The 22,008-nt window shown below is 38.0% G+C and overlaps 1 protein-coding gene across 1 annotated transcript in view; it reads right to left on the bottom strand.

Annotated features, from left to right (window-relative positions):
• Positions 1-1,717: 1,717 nt before the first annotated feature.
• Positions 1,718-22,008, bottom strand: part of LOC124170153 — a 45,520-nt gene continuing 25,229 nt past the window's right edge. The window contains exon 3 of the mRNA XM_046548849.1: positions 1,718-1,897. The gene's annotated coding sequence lies outside the window, so the exon portion shown is untranslated. The remainder of the gene's footprint in view (positions 1,898-22,008) is intronic.

Genomic DNA, 22,008 nt, shown 5'->3' on the forward strand with positions numbered 1-22,008 from the left:
TCAAATTATGTATAAATTTCGGTTAGTACACCTACTTATGTCGTAATTCCCCGTTAAACTCGGATAAATTTGTCCGTCAATGATGCGTGTGGAGTGCTACATAAATCCATTTAACACTTTAAGTGCCGGCTGCTAAATTTAAAGCCCTACTGAAAAATCCAGCCATTTTTACTGTATTCGTACATTTTATAAAACAGTAGCATTAAAAAATATTTCGACGTGCATTTTAATAAAAATGGACTTTGCTTTTCTTTATGATTGAGGTGAAAAACATTTAATGTCTTTTTTAAATATATAATTTAACAATGAAAATCTACTGTTTTTTTTTAAATAAAAAAGTTGCAACATATGATGTACCGCTATAGCATGCATAATAATTTTTTTAAATACGCTTTATTTGAACAATATAAAGCATGGAAATCATAAAAGAGCATTGTTCCAAGAAAAAAATTATAAATCCTGGATGACAAAAAGGGTCAATGCACCCTCAACGAACGGTCCATTGGCCCAAAGAATTTTCACACCAAGTGGCCTAAGACGAGGATGCTGGTAGCTGCAGAGGACTTTTCGTCCTCAAGACATAAAGTGAACTCTTTTTCCATCGAGCAGTCGATTTTTTGAAAAAAAAAAAAAACAGGACCCCTAAGCAGTAAACTGGAAAAATACCATGGGCGAAATATAACGGCTTCACGCATACAAAGTCAATTAAATGGAAAGACGTAATACTACGTCCATGGCAATCCTCAGAAGGATTAGCAGGACGTAATATTACGTCCATGGCTCGCAAAGCGTTGAATACGCGGTGGTGTGACAACAATACTCAAGGGCAGATTTGAAGATCCTCTTTCGTAACATTAAAAAAAAAAAACATTTGACACATGAAAATTTTATTGCAAAAAATACGCCGTTCCTTGCATATCTCATCACAATTTCCACCCAGAAATATTCTTGTTAAACATTTACCTCTGCTGCTAACCAACTGATTTTGTTTGGAGAGAAATCATAGGTATTTATGCAAGAATAAGTAAGAATATATCACTTCATTTATTAGAATCAAATTAAAAAATCATAAAGGTTTACATAATATAACAACATCCGTTTATGGTTGGCAACAGGTTTGAATAATATATGTATCAACCAACTGATATTGTCTTTCTTCTCAGCGACGAAAGACAGAAATAGCAAAAAAAAACATATGGCTTCAGGGCTAAATTGAAAAATCATGGCAATAAAAGAAAACTAAATCATTGTACAATGCATTCATTTGTAAAAATATGGATCTTGTAAGATCCGTATTGTATGTGAAACCATCAAACAAATTGTAATGAAGAAATTGCATCAAACAAATTATCATTACAATACATCATTGTCAAGATTAAGTACCTAGACATTGGATCTCATTGCCAGGGAATATAAGACACATTCGTAAGATAGGAGAATTAGGAATTAGTACAAAAATTGACTGAATACAATATACAGGTGTTACCAAGGAGAACATATGTTCTTTTTATTAGTGTAACACCTGTAGTAATGAAATAATGATTATAATTTCAGAATGCAGACATTATCCCACTAACATTGCATCTGAGCAGTTGTGCGATTTGTGATAAAGGCATTAAAAAATTAAAATGGCATGTTAAAATAAAAATAATAATGACACTAAAACAATAATATCCAACTTTGCACACATAGGTATTATATCAAACACCGGTTAGGTAGCATTTGCGAAGGCATTGATTTATGTTGGCCAGTCACTGTTCAACTCCCGGTTCACCAAAATGACTGACGTGGAATAAAATACGAATCTCTTCTTCGAGACAATGAATTTCAGGAACTTAAGAACAATAACTTCAAGGCACTCATCTCCGACGTTTTGTTGAAGGCACATTCTTCATACCTGTTGAAGCAAGGAAACAAAACAGATGTAACCAAATTGTCTGTGCTTGTCGCAATTCAAATTAACTGCGTGCAAATTTCACGCTTTTAGATTTTTAAATGACGATATGTATTTTTTGTGATTAAATGAAAAGTAAAAATTTTTAAGCGTGCGAAAACGCGACGGCTAAGTAGGAATGCTGGGAAAACTCCGTGTGACGTCCTTCTGGTTCCCACTGCCGAGAGTGAGGTGACCTTGGGGCGACGCTTTGAACGCATATACGACGCAGGATTCTAGCGGGTAGCAGAGTTCCCTACTGGCTGGAAGCGCTTGGCTTAAATAAGGAATATTAATACCTTATCAAACGAAGACAACTTTCCGTCCTTAGCCACTTTTAATAGGTGATTTTTAAGAGATGTTTCCCTGAGCTCTGTGCCTCATGCATGCATTGTTAATCTCAGACGATGTAAACTCCTATCCTCTGGTGTAGAAACTAAGTCCCTGTGACATCACGTGGAAGGGAATCGCATGAGCGCCAATCTGGCCTTTTTCAAATGAGGATAAAAATGGTCCATTGCCATTCGTCTAAACCGGTATTTCTAAAACCAAATAATGTGTATTATGAAAACCCTAATGGTGGGTGACGAATACCAATCAATGCATTTCGTTTTCTTTGATGAAGGAAACTACCCTATTCGGATTAAAAGACAAGTAATGCTGAGTAAAGGGATCGTTTTACTGCATGACATGACAAATGACCATGGTACTATAGAAAAGAGGTGACAATATTCAAACGCATTTTTTAAATTTTTCCAGAAACTGAAGTCTGTAAATTAGTGGGGGGGACTATTTTCTGAGGGGAACTATAATCAGAGAAATATGGTGTTCCATGAACCAGATAATACACAATATTATGCAAAAAGTCAACTCGTATATGTAAACATAAACGTGGATTTGAATACTGATCCCAATAATAATGCATGATGTAAAGGCACTTATGTTGTTTGCACGAATGAAAACTAAGCCTACTTACATACAATTTGTTTCAGCAAATAAAGAGATAATGCTGCTATTATAGAACAGGTTTCTACCATAATACTGATAGAAAATAGTTTTTTTCTTTCAGTTTATTATAATTGTACTTAAATGTGGCAACTTCAGTTTAGGTTCATAACTACATATATCAAACCTAAAAACTTATATTGTGAGCATTAACTACATTTAAAATGCCTTAAAAATACTTTGTTTTTGTTTCAAGGAATCAGACACAGATCAATAAACTGTGTTTTGATTATATTAGGTACAATAAAATTCGATGGAAATCAGTTTTTAGCTTTGTTTATGATTTAAAAGACTTCACAAGTTGCTAATAAGCACCACAAATTTCTCGGCCGACGACAATGGTATCAAAGAGAATCTGTTGCAATCTAGAGTTGACTGCCATTAGTACATCTTTTAAGTGGATTTTTCATATAAAATCCTAAATTCTGATAATGTTCACCAAGTAAGTCTCTTACCTCATTGACTATGCTCCTCATTTTGGGAATCACATGTTGCATGAAGAAGAGCGTGAGCAAAGGCACCTGCTCCAGCAGTTTCGACATTCCTTCCTTCGAACCGTACTTGACCAGCATTGCCGGGACGACCGAAATCAACGATACTTCTCTCGCTAAAGATGATTTCATACTGAAGGCATGATATACATAGCCATCCATGGTCACTGAGTCCTTCTTCTGCGATGTTTCAAGCACAATTTTCTCATACAGTTTCTCATACATTTCATCACCACATGCATAAGGACATCCTCGGTTTTTGAAGATTAAGTACATCACTATTTGTGCCAAGCTCTGAGCCAGGGAAACTTCAGGGTCAAAACGTTCATCAACATATTGGCCCCTTTCATTTACGCTGATTACCCCAGCCTTACCTCCAGAGTATACCTTGCATTCAAAAATGTCAGCAAACGTAAGATATGCTGTTCCATTATGTTTTGCACCATCTAGGTTGACCAATCTTCCCACTAAGTTTGAGATATTGTTGGAATCACAATCGATTAGTACTATCACTCCACCATTTCTCTCCAGGAACTTCAACATAAGAGAGGTGAAGGGGGATGCTTTGTATATCTTTTCGTAAAAACCTCTGACTTTCTGTGTTTTCTCCTCGTTATTCATCCGTATTTCCGTGAGACTCATCATCACGTCAACATATCTATTCTGGGCTCTATTATTTCTCTCTTCCTCAGTTTCCTGGTCTCCGTCCTGAGGAGCGCCACCTTCAGGCGAGTCTGAAGATTGAGAACTTGCGTCGTCGTCCTCCTCTTCCATCTCTGCCGTCACATAATCCTTCACAGGAGCGATATCTTCAGATAATCTAGTGACGCTCTCCTCCAGTTTTCTGAGCAGAACGTCCCTTGAAGTGATCTCTTTGTGCATCTCGTCTCGCAGAGAAGCAAATTTGCTGGATAGGTAGTTGCGCAATTCATCCGTTGAATCTCTGGCTCCATCCTCTGGTTCCGATTTCCTCTTGAAGGTTTTCCTCTTTCCGTCAGCCATTTCAACTGCACCGAGAAATAAAAAAAGAAATGCATCGAGTATGAGGGCTGCTCAGGAAATAATGCACCACTCTAGTTTTCTCAACCGACAACAATGGTATCAATGAGTAAAATTACGTATGTATAGTGAGTCGACTTTACAGGATCTCAGGGCGGAGGGATGTTGGAAAATAAGCAGGTTGAATTCGATCAACGAAATGTTGGAAGGAACAAGGAAACATTGATTCACAAATGCAAACTCAGAAACGCATTTAATATTAAACGAGCAACGTTTATTTCCATTGACGGTTACTAGGGGACTCAGATTTACTAACAAAGAATAAGCACACATTACATGCACGACCATAATCACCACTGGCAACAAATATAATCACACTATCAGACACAAGTTTTTTATGTAAATTATTGTAATTGCATCAACACACTGCATAAGGACTCTCTCTTGGTATTTTTCATTCTCTTATCATGTTTAATGAACGCCGCACCAAATGACTGTTGGATATACGATCAATTAATTTTATTCAAGTTTTTAACCAGAAAGTTTAAAAATCATTCATATATGGGTAAAAGTGAGTATGAGTTGTGGAGACGGTGGCCATATTTATGTCATTAAAATATATTTGTGAATACAAGCGAAATACAGATGTATTTCTTATTTCAATTTCAGCTTTCATCGGCGAAGTATAGACGTTGGAAAATGGTTCACAATACATGAAAAATACAAATAATAGTTCCTACAAAGATCAAAACTAAAAGCAACATTAAAATTTTAAACAAAATTTTAAACCAACTCTTAAAACAAGAAAAAATGAAGGGTCAATATTTCGGCTCCACTGTCGCCATGAGCAACGCGAGTGAGTGGTACAGTTGTATTCATTGCCATGTTAAACTCAGCTCTATTGGCATATCATTCGAGAACGGTCGATTGCAGGATCTCCGGCATCTATCCGAAGGAGCGCGTGTAAGAGACGCACCTTTTTTTCCAGAAATGGAATCGGAAATCGAGGGTGCGTCTCTTACACGAACTTCTCATCTTCCCCCCGTCGCAAGTCCAAGGGGAACTGAGTGGCCTTGGTTGTCAATGTGAGTCGGTCATCTGAAACTCTGGGTCAAAAACAAGCGGCAGGCAGTGGAGTTTCTCCCTCAGTTGCGTATTTTTAAAATGTTCCTGTTTGCTTTTCTCACTCGTTAACACCGTGCCGTCGAGTCGGTAACTCAGAGGTGAACACGGAAATATATCGCGCGGGGTTTTTCGATCCGGAGTACACGCTAAATTTACTGCCACGAGTGGGCATCCCGCGGCATTTATACTGCAAACAGTAATCGCATATCAAACGTAGAGAAACGCGTAGTTTTGAAGGACAATACCTGGTTAATCGTCAACATCTGTCTTGAGAATAAATTACAAATACGATAGGGACCTGATTTTTCAATCACCTTAATACGCTATTATGAAGATAATTGCAATTAAAAATTATATAGATGTCAAAAACTGTTGTTTTAAAAAATCGAATGGGTGTTTACATAGTCAGACTAAATGCACGGTTAAGATTATGAAAGGTCACCAACGTTTCGGGTTCTATCCCAGTCAGCACAAAAGATATTTTACCCCAGTATTACCCAAATTTTACACGGGTAAAATTGTGGTAAAAGATGGGTAACCTGCATGGTGACGGGTAAAATATCTGTAAATTTAAGTGGTAAAATTCGGGTAATTTCATGGTAAAACACGGGTAAAATTCGTACTTTTTCCGGGTAAAACTTCCCGATGCGACATCAGAGCCATCTGTGGAGCTTCAAAGTAAACATGATGATACTCCCTCTATTGGTGCTATTGTGAACTAACAGTACCTAATATCAATGCGTTATAGGCATTCATATGCACGATAAATGAACGAAATCGACATTGATATTGTAAAATAACTGTTTATTGAATGAAGAAAAGTAACTAAATATACAAACACGACATATATTAGGAAATAACCACTTGGTGAAAGAGAAATAACAACAAAAATAAAACCCACATTCACGAGGACATACGTACTCGAAGAAATAGAGATGACTGAAATAAATAACAGTTATGTTTTAAGAGGAATTGCCAATTTGATTTCTTTTCAAACTGAAACAATGTTAAACTTGTAACTAATTTCCTTCCGCTAAGCACTTGGTGACAACAGCTTCCACGCCGAACTCCTAATGGCACGCTTACGAGGAAACAATTCACCCAAACGAGAATCCTAAAAACTGCTTCTCTAAAGTTTTTCAACTGAAATTTTCAATGAAATCACTGTAAATAAAGAGCTCTATACTTTAGCAGAGGTTGAGAGAACCAAATTTCAGTTATATTGGTTATTAAAAAGTATAGTGTCGTCATAACAAAAAGTGATGCAACTCTCTGGCTAAATTTTCAACTGAATTATATTCAACTATTTTCAGCATTGTATCAGGCAACTTAGTTTACTTCATGCTCCAGTAATAGATAGAAATTATAATTACCAGGCACGTTACTTCGGCACTTGTAGTCGCGTTCATGTTCCTTCTTCATTGTTTACTTGTTTACTCGTACGTTACAGTCCACTAATCGCAAATCGCAGTTGAGCATCCAAGATAGCCAACTGTCAAGATTTGAACTCGACCTTCCATAAAATTTAAACGAAAATAATTATCCGATGAAAATTAGTAATCTCCTCTATTTATTTACGAAAATAATCAGGCAATTTTTAAGTAATTGAATTTTTATTGATGACCATAGCCTTTCATCGATAGCGTGTAGGTATGTAAAGTGAAACTATTTGCGAAAATAAATCGAAAATAGTTTGAAAAATATCACTACAGCGTCGCTGTGGTTATATTGAACTTTAATTTTCTTCTTTAAACTTTTCTCAACCTCATACAATACATGAAACAAATTACTCACTTTATATTTTACACTTCGCTGTTGGCAATTCTGCACGCGAGTATATAATAAGAAATATAAATTCTAATATAATCCTTTTCATTCCTCCAAGACATATCAAAGTGATGAAAATTAGAGTGGGGGCTTCCCCCTGAAAATGGTGGGTGATGGAGGGAAGCGGATATCATGTTCGGATTCAGGAGGTCATTTTGCATAATAATTAGCAGGAATGGTATCAGGGCTCAAAAAAATTGTTTTTGCCGTCCAGTGTAATTAGAGAAAACTCAATATACCCAACAATGCCAAAGATTTCTCAACGTGGTTTCCCACCGTCGGGGTTCACCGTCAAGGGGAATGATGAATTGCAGTGATCAAAATCAATTAAAAGACCACACATATATATAAATGCATAAAATACATTGCTTACGAAGTTATCGAAGCTTAAAACTAACAATTTATCCAGAGAAAACTGAATATACCCTACAATGCCTATGATTTCGCAACGTGGTTTCTATATTACCAACGTCACAGTTGAGTGACGAATTGTAGCAATGAAAACCAACTTAAAAGCCTCGAACACAATATCATTGGATAAAATATATTGCTTACGACGTAATGATAGCTTCATGTCAACAAAATAACTACAGAAATCAGAGAATACCGAACAATACGTGGCTTGATCAACGTGGCTTCCTGCGGTAAATGCCTAGCCACCTATGCTTCCCTCGAAGCTCTACTTTCGAATTCGGCCGATAGTTGGCGTCTCCCTTGTCTGGATTCTCGAATAACGTGGTAAAGAAGGGGTAAAGCATAAATACTCTACACAGGATTCTCCACTCCCTTGGTTCCTGTGATTCCCACCGATCGCATCAAATAGCGGCGCTGATGTAGCGAGCCCCGGTTGTTCCCAAGCAATACACGCCCACAAGAGGCACGCTACGCGGCGAATTTGAATCCACGTTTCGCAACGCAGAGCTGTGGAGTCTTAGAGAATGGAGAAAGAGTCAACCTCAAGGTATACCCGACGGCAGCGAAACGTACGGCTAATATTGGTACTGCTTCCACTTTCTAATTACCGTTTTCGCAATAAATAAGACGTTTTTCATGAAATTTCGTAGTCTACCAAAAAGGTTGACTCTTTCTGTGGATTTTTTTTGATTCCATAAGAAGTAATGGATTAAATCTAGTAGTCTACCAAAAAGATTGACTCTTTCTGTAGAATTGTTATTATTACATGCTATGGAATTGATGAAATCTAATAGTCTACCAAAAAGGTTGACTCTTTCTGTGGCATTGTTATGATTACATAAGAAGTAATGGATTTAATCTAGTAGTTTACCAAAAAGGTTGACTCTTTCTGTGGATTTGTTTTGATTACATGCTGTGGAATTGATGAAAGGTAGTAGTCTACCAAAAAGGTTGACTCTTTCTGTGGCATTGTTATGATTACATAAGAATTAATGGATCAAATCTAGTAGTCTACCAAGGAGGTAGACTCTTTCTATGGATTAGTTTTGAATACACACTGAGGAATTGATGAAATCTTGTAGTCTACCAAAAAGGTTGACTCGTTCTGTGGCATTGTTATGATTACATAAGAAGAAATGGATTTAATCTAGTAGTCTACCAAAAAGGTTGACTCTTTCTGTGGCATTGTTATGATTACATAAGAAGTAATGGATAAAATCTAGTGGTCTACCAAAAAGGTTGACTCTTTCTGTGGATTTGTTTTGATTACATGCTGTGCAATTGATGAAATCTAATAGTCTACGAAAAAGGTTGGCTCTTTCTGTGGCATTGTTATGATTACATAAGAAGTAATGGATTTAATCTAGTAGTCTACCAGAGAGGTAGACTCTTTCTATGGATTAGTTTTGAATACACACTGAGGAATTGATGAAATCTTGTAGTCTACCAAAAAGGTTGACTCTTTCTGTGGCATTGTTATGATTACATAAGAAGTAAGTGATTTAATCTAGTAGAGTACCAAAAAGGTTGACTCTTTCTTTGGATTTTTTTTGATTCCATAAGAAGTAATGGATTAAATCTAGTAGTCTACCAAAAAGATTGACTCTTTCTGTAGAATTGTTATTATTACATGCTATGGAATTGATGAAATCTAATAGTCTACCAAAAAGGTTGACTCTTTCTGTGGCACTGTTATGATTACATAAGAAGTAATGGATTTAATCTAGTAGTTTACCAAAAAGGTTGACTCTTTCTGTGGATTTGTTTTGATTACATGCTGTGGAATTGATGAAAGGTAGTAGTCTACCAAAAAGGTTGACTCTTTCTGTGGCATTGTTATGATTACATAAGAAGTAATGGATCAAATCTAGTAGTCTACCAAAGAGGTAGACTCTTTCTATGGATTAGTTTTGAATACACACTGAGGAATTGATGAAATCTTGTAGTCTACCAAAAAGGTTGACTCTTTCTGTGGCATTGTTATGATTACATAAGAAGTAATGGATTAAATCTAGTAGTCTACCAAAAAAGTTGACTCTTTCTGTGGATTTGTTTTGATTACATGATGTGCAATTGATGAAATCTAATAGTCTACCAAAAAGGTTGGCTCTATCTGTGGCATTGTTATGATTACATAAGAAGTAATGGATTTAATCTAGTAGTCTACGAAAAAGGTTGGCTCTTTCTGTGGCATTGTTATGATTACATAAGAAGTAATGGATTTAATCTAGTAGTCTACCAAAGAGGTAGACTCTTTCTATGGATTAGTTTTGAATACACACTGAGGAATTGATGAAATCTTGTAGTCTACCAAAAAGGTTGACTCTTTCTGTGGCATTGTTATGATTACATAAGAAGTAATTGATTTAATCTAGTAGAGTACCAAAAAGGTTGACTCTTTCTTTGGATTTTTTTTGATTCCATAAGAAGTAATGGATTAAATCTAGTAGTCTACCAAAAAGATTGACTCTTTCTGTAGAATTGTTATTATCCTATCTATATACAGCCCTCGTGGTGTCCTATCTATATACAGCCCTTGAGGTAACTGACTCACTCATGGATACAAATTCCCGACCACTTCTAGAAGTGCTGGAGAGCTGAAATTTGGCACGCGTGCGGGGAACCCGAAATGATCCGGAGGAAAAATCCGAAAACCGGAAGTTTCCGCCACGTGTCGTCGCTAGGACGACAAAATGGCCGAAATCGGGCTTTTTTCGGGGACAGTCTTTCGGATTTTATTTTACTGCGCGCGAATGGTGTGTGCCACATGGATCGCTAATGCATTTCCTAAAAGCTGATGAACGTGGGCACGTAATTACGTAATGTTGTTAATTTCTTTTTAAGAAAATTGCAGCCAAAATGGCGTCCAAAAATTCGTTTTTCGAATAAAATTTCATAACTTCCGCTCCCTTCGACTTAATTTAAGGTATAGGATAACGAAAATGATTATTATATATGCTAATAACATCGTCTACGAAATAAAGGTAACAATTTTCTTTCGTCGTCCTTGGTTACTCAGAAAAAAATTAAAATATTCCGAAAATCACCGAAAATTACGATTTCCAACAGACTAATAGAAGATTATGTCAATTTTAACCTGACCGATTTCTTTCAAACTTTGTAGTTACATACACTTCTTTATTGTCTTTCAGAAAACATGAACGTTTAATAAATGATTCAATATATTTAACCGCGAAAAAATAAAAATGGCGGGCACTACTCACTTTTTTTGGGGACTGGTTTGCTTTTTATTGTATTACTCTCGAAATATGGATGTCATAAGGCACACTTCTGTTAGAAATGACAGTAAATGAATGTGACCATATAGTATCGTCAACTTTAAACCCCCCGAAACCCCCTAAAAATTAAAATTTTCATATAAGTAGCCTTTTCGGGTGCTTATCGTCACAATTCCGCCGCTTCTCCAATCCTTACCACTCATCGCTACGGAATTGATGTGGACGATTGATGACCGCTGGCAGTAAAAACCTATAAACCCCCGGTAAACCCTCATACACCCCCCCAAAAAATAAAGTTTTGCATATAAGTCTACTTTTTGGGTACTTTACGTGACTATTCCACCGCCCCCAACGACTCATCCCCACGGAATTTATGTAAATGGATGGTGACCTCCAGGAGTACACACATTTAAACCCCCGGTATCCCCCTGAAATCCCTCCCAAACGTAAAATGTGTCATTTAGTCTCCTATTTGGGTACTTCTCGTACATTACGCCACACTACCCGTCCCCTCTGAGGTCTAGGTCCGGAATATTAGGTGAGGGCGAGCAACCGTAAACCATACGGGAAAAAATACCAGAAACCCCCGATCACCTCCTGGAACATCGCTAAAAAAATTAATGAATTTTAAAGTCGCCTTTCCGAGTAGTTTTCGTCACAATTTAACCGGTGCCCCTACCACTTATTAAAACCCCCGAAAACCCCGTGAAACCTCCCAAAAAATTTCTAACAAATCGCCTCTCCAGGTAAAAGAATCGTCAGACCACTGTTCCGGACCCCTACGACTTATCGGCACGGAATTTATGAGAACGATTTGTGACCACTGGTTTAACACAAGTATAAACCCCCCGGTATTCCGTTGGAACCCCCGCAAAAAATGAAAAACGTGCCATTAAGTCTTCTTTTATGGGTACTTGTCGCCACTATTACTCCGCATTGCACTACCCTTTACAATCATCGCTACGTGATCACTGTGGACGATTAGTGACCGCATGCATGACACATTAAAACCCCCGAATCCCCTTGGGCACCCCTCTCGGTGGAGAAGAGCATTAATGAGGACTAAGCGGAGCAGCCGCGGGGGGGCTCCTCGACCCCAAGGCGGCGAAGCCGCCCCACAACGATGAACGGCGAAGCCGTTCCGAGGAGTGACTGGCGTAGGCGAGGGGGAGCTTCAGTAACCCTCGGGCGGCGAAGCCGCCCTGCCGTTCAAGCGGCGCAGCCGCTGTAGACTCCACCCATCTCAACTCACACTCAACCCCTGGGCGGCGAAGCCGCCCTCCTGCGAAGAACGGCGAAGCCGTTTCGAGGAATGAGTGGGGCGCCTCCCCACCCCCTGGCCGGCGAAGCCGGCCCCTAGCTGAGGTGAGATTATTCGAACTTTAAAAGTCTTCGAGCGACCACAAATGTAGACGGCGAAGCCGGAACCGGGGTTTTTAAGGGGCGGAGCCCCTTAACGAGCGCGCGGAGCGTGCGAGTTACATGCTATGGAATTGATGAAATCTAATAGTCTACCAAAAAGGTTGACTCTTTCTGTGGCATTGTTATGATTACATAAGAAGTAATGGATTTAATCTAGTAGTTTACCAAAAAGGTTGACTCTTTCTGTGGATTTGTTTTTATTACATGCTGTGGAATTGATGAAAGGTAGTAGTCTACCAAAAAGGTTGACTCTTTCTGTGGCATTGTTATGATTACATAAGAAGTAATGGATCAAATCTAGTAGTCTACCAAAGAGGTAGACTCTTTCTGTGGCATTGTTTTGATTACATACTGAGGAATTGATGAAATCAAGTAGTCTACCAAAAAGGTTGACTCTTTCTATGGATTAGTTTTGAATACACACTGAGGAATTGATGAAATCTTGTAGTCTACCAAAAAGGTTGACTCTTTCTGTGGCATTGTTATGATTACAATGAGAAGTAATGGATTAAATCTAGTAGTCTACCAAAAAGGTTGACTCTTTCTGTGGCATTGTTATGATTACATAAGAAGTAATGGATTAAATCTAGTGGTCTACCAAAAAGGTTGACTCTTTCTGTGGATTTGTTTTGATTACATGCTGTGGAATTGATGAAAGGTAGTAGTCTACCAAAAAGGTTGACTCTTTCTGTGGCATTGTTTTTATCACATATAAGAAGTAATTGATGCAATCTAATAGTCTACCAAAAAGGTTAACTCTTTCTGTGGCATTGTTTTGATTGCATACTGAGGAATTGATGAAATCTATTAGTCTACCAAAAAAGTGTACTCTTTCTGTCGTATTGTTTTATCATATATAAGAAGTAATTGATGAAATCTAGTAGTCTACGAAAAAGGTTGACCCTTTCTGTGGATTTTTTTTTATTACACACTTAGGAATTGATAAAATATAGTAGTCTACGAAAAAGGTAGACTTATTCTGTGGATTTGTTTTTATCAAATTCTGAGGAATTGATAAAATCTATGAGTCTACCGAATATGTGGACTCTGTTTATTCGTCTTCATTGCATTAATGAGGAATTACGTATTCGTTTCTAGTGGAGTGAATCTAAAAATTTAACTGTTTCCTTCAGATAGTAATAGAAATGTAATTTATGTCCCTACATAAAAATTCTTCATTAACATGTTTCATAAAATGAAATCTTTTCTTATTCCTCCATAACCTTTCGTCCATTCCCCGCCATTGCTTTATTATTGTTTGTGTGGTTTCCCTGCATATTTTCACGTAGTTCTTCTATCATCCGTTTTGGCGCTGTCGTCGGGTATACCGGACGGTTGACTCTTTCTCCATTCGGAACGACTCCAGAGCTGTGAAGGGCAAAATTTGCTGGCGGAGCGGGAGCTCTCGTGGCGTCGACGCAACGCGGAGCTGTGAAGGCACCCTAATATGGCTGCGAGAGGCACGCTTTGCGGCGAATTTGAATCCATGTCTCAATCGTTCATTGCTAAAAAATAAAGTTCGTGTTAACTGCCCACGAAAGTATAACTATCACCGTGAGTTTATGTAGTTTCCTGGTGGTGAAAATGTACGTAATCACAAAATCGGTACGCTAATTCACGTTGAGAGAAGGGAAGAATAAGTGGGTAAGGAAACGCTGTTAACTTTCCCTAGCCTGAATTAAGTTTGAGGGCCCATAGATATCAACCATGTCTTTAAACTTCCGGCACCTATGTTTTAGAGAATTAAGAATGATTCCTGCGCAGCTCATAAAGAAGAGCACTCGTTGACATCATTACCAGACCACCTAGGCACACTTGGGGACGGGTCAGATCCGGTATTAGGACCATAGCAAGAATTTTTATCATACAGACTGTCCCAAGGGTCGTGTGTCATTTTTGACCTGTAATTTTAGTAACTTCCCATGGAGCAATATTCATGAAAATTGTCACACTTATGGGGAAAGGTCCTAAGTTTTGTTGACTGTAAGCAAAATTTTACAATTTTGACCTTTTGACCTCACAAAATGGGTCCAAACCAAAAATTTGAATTTGCCTTATGGGGTTTCAATGTTAAAAAAATCGAGATAGACAAAAGTGTGAATTTCATTGACCGATATGTCAATTATTAGGTTTTCGGACACGAGAAACCCGAAAATAACACTTTTATTTACGAATATTCAACCGTTGACCCAGTAAGGTCACCGTCAAGGTCATAACCCACACAGCACATCGTTGCCAGAGGACGTCCGCTGCGCGTCCGTCGCGTCCTCTCAGTGTCCGCGGATTTTCAGGACAGCCAGAGGACATCCGCCGGCTGTCCTGGCCATCCGTCCGCACACTGTCCTATCTTGGATGTCCAGCGGACGTCCAGCTAGTGTCCCATTATGCAGGGTTTCGGAGTTTTGGTTTCCTCTTAAAACACTCACCTCCTCAAGGAGGAACTCCGAGAGAAAGTCTCGAGATCCTCCGAGTAGGGAGTATAGGAGAAGGGAGAAAGAAAAAAAACTCTCTCTCGTTTCTGAAGCCAGAATACTTCCTCCCGATCGAGGAAGAGGAAATTTTTCGTGGAGGAAGAGTTATTTTGAGGATTATTTTAGGTAACCAAGTGTAATCCTCTTGTTGGAGTGTGGACTCTGGGAGGAAATTATAAACTATTTAACGAAAAAAAAATTTGACATTTTTACCGCTTCTATAGTTTAAGAACAACAAATGTACGCTATTTTTAAGTTTTACATTGTTTATAACAATTAATTAAGTTTAAACAAAGTTAGCAACAATTTAAGTAACATTTACGAGCGTTAAAAATTTCTACATGCCTTACGGGTTAAACAACAACAATTGAACGAACTTATGACTCTCTACATTATTTATAACAATTTTTAAAGTTTTAACAAATTTAGCAACAATTTTAGCAATTTTCAAAAAATTAAAAATTTCCGCATGTTGTACGGTTGAGAAGCGTTGGATGAACAATAAACCCGTACTCTTTCATGATTATAAAAATTACTTAAATTTAGCAACTTTTACAAAAATTAACAACAGGAATAATGGAATTTATCGATTTTTACTGAAATTTTATATTATGTACCAATGTCCTGCCGACGTCGCGTAGCCGTCTCGGGGACATTCCATTCCTGCAGGTTAAATGAACTCTTTCAACTTATTGATTAATTAATATTTACTCTCTAGGGATTAAAAAATCTCAGAGGCGATTGATTGGAAAGTATTTTAATGAAACATAACGCTTTAAATTCATTTTAATTTTTAATGGTAAGAATTCTCCTAAAATTATCACGGCATCGATGGCCTCATTCCCAGATTAGACATTGTAATTGTCCAATTTAAGGATAGGCAATAGAAGGTAAGTACTGCCGTACCTTTACTTTATATTGAAATTCTAGATTTTTTGGTGGCGAACGAATTTTGAATCTACCGCTACTCCGCGATACAGATTTTCCCATGGTTCTCCACATTCCTCCGTTCCTCCTTTCCAACAGAGGAACCGGAATGGAACACCGGAGACAGCATGGTGGTTTGGCGGTTACAAAGATGCAGCTACATGTATTCCAAGTAAGTTTGATGTGACATCCAAATAATTTTTTCTTGGCGTTCACTGTCGGCAGTATAGTGTTTCCGCATGCTCCTTATATTTCTTATAACTCAGCCTGTAACATCTCGAGGAAAAATATGGCTCTGCTTGGAACAACATGACCGTCTCGGTAAAACCGTTACTTGGCAACTAAAGGTAGCGTCTTTTTCCGTTGTTCATGGTGAAATTTTCGCTTTTGTTCCTTGTTTACATGATATAATTTAAAGTGGAAGTTCTTGTACTATAGTCTCTGTACGCGAGAACGTATAGGAAATAATGTAAGTGCTAGCGTATAAAATAGAACCTGTTGTTTTGATAACGTAGGCTACGGCTGAATTTGTTGTCCGAACGGTCCGTTTGGTTCCGTTCCTAAATCAAATCAAGTAGGGTTCTTGGCAATAAATATAACTAGGAATTGACCCACATCTCGTGATATTAAAATATATATATATATATATATATATATATAACTAGGAATTGTAATTACGTGTAACCGGGGGATTTTGCAACACGCATATATGATTAATAGGTTTCACGTAAATTATTTATTCTTTGAAATCGGAGTACACCGTGTGATTTCTTTTGATATGTATATTCACGCACGCATCGAAAAAGAACATTAATGTTATGATAGGATGTTAGAGCGTAGGTTTCCGCGGCGATGGTTTGATCTCTGCATTTCTCCAGGGTTTTCTTCCGCGTCAGATTGTTGGTTGACAACAGTTTCGCTGGCTATCCTGCCAGCGTCTTCAGGTCGAAGGGTTATGATAGGATATGGCGATTAAGGTTATGATAGGATAACCACCAATGTTTAGCCTTTTTACAAAAAGTTTTTATACTCTTTATCTGTTTGATGGAACTAGGTTAATAATTAAAGATTTTAGGTCCTAAATAAATAAATGATCTATTATGTCAGTAAAGATAAGGCTTAGGGATTAAAAAATTACAATGCCGACGTAACTTTTATAGCGTTTAATATATTTTTTCTGCCCAACTTTGCTAACCTACTAAATTATAAACTAATTTAACTACAAACTAAGTAACTGTGCTATTAGTCATCCATGCATTTAATTTAGTGGAAACTATAGGACGACTGTAAGAAACTTGGGATGAATCTAAACAAGGTCTAATTATAAGTGATATATTGTGTAAACAAACCTTACGGCTATGTTACATGGTTCATTTATTTGCTCAAACTGCTGCATGAAATCTTATACCCAGAAAATAGAACTTGTGCATCTTTTCGTACAGCCATCGGTACACATTTTGGTGTAGAGTATCGTGAACCTGATATATTTACCTGGAGGCATTTACTGACTATAGCTTTCATGTAGTGGAGTTGAATAAAAATACCTTATCTGTATTTTATTTAGTTCCTATTTCTATTTATAAGTTTGTATGTCTCTCTTCTTATAATTGTCTGTATACTTATTTGTCTTCATTCTTTACAGATGTTGCTCTGAACCAGGACGCTACAGCCACCAATTCTAGTGTGGAAGTTACAGTGAAGAGTTGGCTGGAACATGCTAAAGCAAGGCATGAGAGAGAGGTGTAAGTATTCGTTTGATTATTATATAGGTTTGGGCAAGGAGGAATAATTTTGGTCTGGATACTTTTTTCGCAAGTTGCTCCTGTTAAGGGAGCTCATATAAAGTAAATTTAAATAATTATTGAACATCTTGTAATACAAGGTTCACCCTTCCATGCTAAAGGTAGAGAAAATAGTATTGTTATGTATTATTTTCAGATGTAGATTCCACTACCAAGTAATTCAAACATTTGAAAACAATTTTTGTTCTGCATATGGGAGGTATAATTACCAAAAACATGGTTGAAAAGGATCTCATGCTCTATAAAAGTTCGATGTATAACACCTGTAGAACTTAAGAATGGGATAACTTATTCAACAGGGATGGTAGTTGCACAGTACTACAGAAGCTACTATTTTCTAGTAGCTCTAGCTAACTAAGATGTTTTGAAGTAGGTGTTGTTGTAGGAGCTATAGAAATTTCAGTAGCTCACAGCAGGCTTTAGCTGCTATTCACCTGTTATGTCTCTGTCGAAATGTGAATATTGCCAGTGAGCTAGGTTTTCACTTTTGCCTTGATACCAGACTACATTAGAAGATCTATTTTAATTATTAAGATTGGAAGAATTCGGAGATCTAAATCATGGAATGGCCTTAACTACAGCAAGTTTTTGCTAGTTTTTCAAAGTTTCTATTTTTTTAAGTTGCATCTCGGCCAATGCAGCTAAGTGGTTTGTGTGCCAAATCAGTGTGGCTGTTTTCACACTAATCCCAAGAGATCTAGTCCACTTAAACTTCCTCCTTTAAATGTTCTAGTTTCCTTTACTCCTATATCATATTCAGCTCCTCTGCATTAGTCTTCCTTAGCTCCAGCTTATGTAACACAATTCACTCTAGTGTAGTCATAATCTTCAAGCAGAGACCAATTGTTCAGAAATATTATCCTCCATTTGAATGCTTTTTCCAATATCTTTTTCGAGACCTCTACTTAGCTGTCTGGCAAGGATGGATCAAAGAATTTTTTTCTAGATGGTGCACCAGGGTCTAACAGGCAAACAGTCTTCTCATATTTGGGATTAAAATCTAGTTCAACAATTGTTCTATGAAAAATGTTCTTAATCATAATGTATACATTACTAACATATTAATATTTTTACTCAACATCTTTTCTTATTTAAGAACAAGAAAAAGTTAAAGAAAAGTTTGTAAAATGTATTCAGCCTCTAATGGACAGGTTTCCTAATTTTGAAACCTTAAGAATGTTAAACACGTGACTAATAAGACTATAGCGTCCTGTCTTATGTAATCTGCTTGTTACGTACAAGATACAATTTCTTGCTACAATGAAATGTTTATATACTTCATTATTACAGGAGCAGTGCAGGAGAGCATGACCGCTGAAAAAGATGTGGAGGTTGCCATCCAAAACTGGCTAAGGCACGCCAAGGAGCGGTTGCAGGGGAAGAAGAAAATTTAATAATATGTATGTAGTTTCTAGCATTGTATTATTTTAAGAAGCCAAATAAATATTGTGCATGGAATTGATGCCTTATTTATTTAAATTCTTGTCTGGACCTATTATTTATTTGTATCGAACAAAATGCAATCCTAACCTAAACGTGTCCTCAAGGTGTCCAGAGCGGACAATTTCAGGTCGTCCATAGGCCACCTTTTTTACTGACATGCGGACTTGCAGCGGACATCATTTTGTATGAATTCGGCTGTCCGTAGGATGTCCATAGGCCACTTGGCGGACAATCACCGGATGTCCGAAAGGTGTCCGTGTGCTGTGTGGGAAGGGTGGCAAAAGGAATAGCATACCAACAAAGGTGTCGATCCATGGGTTTTGTAGGTTGCCCAAGTCATTGGTATTGTCCAAATACCCGTATTATTCACTAATTGACCTCCGAGGGTCACCACGGGGGTCAAAGGTCATAGAGTTAAAAGTAGGGCAATCATAAAAACCAAGGGGTCAAACCATAGGTTTTGAAGGGTGCCAAAGTCGGTTAGTCTGTTCGTAGATCCGTATCGTTGATATTTTGACCTCCGAAGGTCATAATGGGGGTCAAGGGTCATAGAGTTAAATCGGCCCACCATGACAGCAAAAGAGTGTAACAATGTGTTTTAAAGGGGGCCCAAGTCAGTTTTGCTGTTTTTAAATCCGTATTGTCGACTTTTTATTACCAGCGAGGGTCACAATGGGGTCAGAGGTCATAGAGGTATGTTTTGAAATAATAGGAAAACTAATGTCCCCAACCAAAGGTTGTTTTGTTGTTTGTTTCCTATTATTTCAAAACATACCTCTATGACCTCTGACCCCATTGTGACCCTCGCTGGTAATAAAAAGTCGACAATATGGATTTAAAAACAGCAAAACTGACTTGGGCACCCTTTAAAACACATTGCTACACTCTTTTGCTGTCATGGTGGGCCGATTTAACTCTATGACCCTTGACCCCCATTATGACCTTCAAAGGTCAAAATATCAACAATACGGATGTACGAACAGCCTAACCGACTTTGGCACCCTTCAAAACTTATGGTTTGACACCTTGGTTGTCATGATGGCTCGACGTTTGACTCTATGACCTTTGACCCCAATTGTGACCTTCAGAGGTCAAAAAATCAACAATACGGATCTACGAACAGCCTTACCGACTTTGGCACCCTTCAAAACCTATGGTTTGACACCTTGGTTGTCATGATGGCTCGACGTTTGACTCTATGACCTTTGACCCCAATTGTGACCTTCGGAGGTCAAAAAATCAACAATACGGATCTACGAACAGCCTAACCGACTTTGGCACCCTTCAAAACCTATGGTTTGACCCCTTGGTTTTTATGATTGCCCCACTTTTAACTCTATGACCTTTGACCCCCGTGGTGACCCTCGGAGGTCAATTAGTGAATAATACGGGTATTTGGACAATACCAATGACTTGGGCACCCTACAAAACCCATGGATCGACACCTTTGTTGGTATGCTATTCCTTTTGCCACCCTTATGACCTTGACGGTGACCTTACTGGGTCAACGGTTGAATATTCGTAAATAAAAGTGTTATTTTCGGTTTTCTCGTGTCCGAAAACCTAAGAATTGACATATTGGTCAATGAAATTCACACTTTTGTCTATCTCGATTTTTTTAACATTGAAACCCCATAAGGCAAATTCAAATTTTTGGTTTGGACCCACTTTGTGAGGTCAAAAGGTCAACATTGTAAAATTTTGCTTACAGTCAACAAAACTTAGGACCTTTCCCCATAAGTGTGACAATTTTCATGAATATTGCTCCATGCAAAGCTACTAAAATTACAGGTCAAAAATGACACACGACCCTTGGGACAGTCTGTATGATAAAAATTCTTGCTATGGTCCTGTATCCCCAACCGCTTATTTTCCCTCAGCTCCCAATCGTAGCCGGAGCTGCATCCGGGCACAAAACACCGAGATTTACCCATGATATTTTGTAAATATCTTACTGGTGGAGAAATACTAAAAAAAACACCAAAATCGGTGAAATTCTCGGCTCAAAGAGGATGATAACAGCCGATCACTCATAAGCCGCCACTGACAACAAGCCAAATGAAGGGGATGGTAGTGTCGGTCGCGCCACAAGTGGCAAAAGTTGGAGTTTGAATTAATGCGCGGGACCCGTGTTCAAATTATGACTGCTAACGCCACCTAGTGGGGCCTCCTTAGTAATGTAAACTCTATGGGGTAAAGCTTACTGGGGTAAATTTGCCCCAAATTACCAGAAAATTTTCCGTCTAAATTATCTTTTGTGCTGACTGGGTATACTTCCGCTTCGGTTCGGACTCGCTCTACCACCACGGCGATCGCTTACCATCGCTTTTCTGGCCAAGGCCGTAGCCAGAAAATATTTTCGGTGGGGTTTATGGAATAGTAGACAAACATAAAATACACATATTTATTATAAACCCTTAAAGGAAAATAAAAAATATTATAAAATTGAAGTTAGCCTTCTAGCTTTTTTTTGCAGCGAACAAATGAATTAACTCCTCGGTGTCGATGTCAATTCTGCGGTCCCTCAGGAGGCTCATAAGTCACTCACCTCTCTACTAATTCACAGCACTAATATTTCACACACTGCACTAAACTACACACACTGCACCTACAAATTCGCTTGCATAATTATTGACTCATTTGGGCGTGCCGCTGACGATTAACGCAACATTGTCCACTCTTTACACACTGCATCAATTATTAAAATAATATATTCATTACGCTGGAATATTTCAAATGATAGCCTATTATTGGCCTTTTTGATCTATCTCACGCCCAATCACAGCGCCGGCGAAAGCGGTTGTTTTATGCAAAACATGCACATTGCTCTCGTGAATACGTGTACTGGAAATGGCGTTTGAAGGATAAGAATTTTTACATCAGACGAAAATCCAGAACAGCAAGTGCAGC

This window comes from Ischnura elegans, chromosome 13 (assembly GCF_921293095.1).
Source record: "Ischnura elegans chromosome 13, ioIscEleg1.1, whole genome shotgun sequence".
Classification (NCBI taxonomy): domain Eukaryota; kingdom Metazoa; phylum Arthropoda; class Insecta; order Odonata; family Coenagrionidae; genus Ischnura; species Ischnura elegans.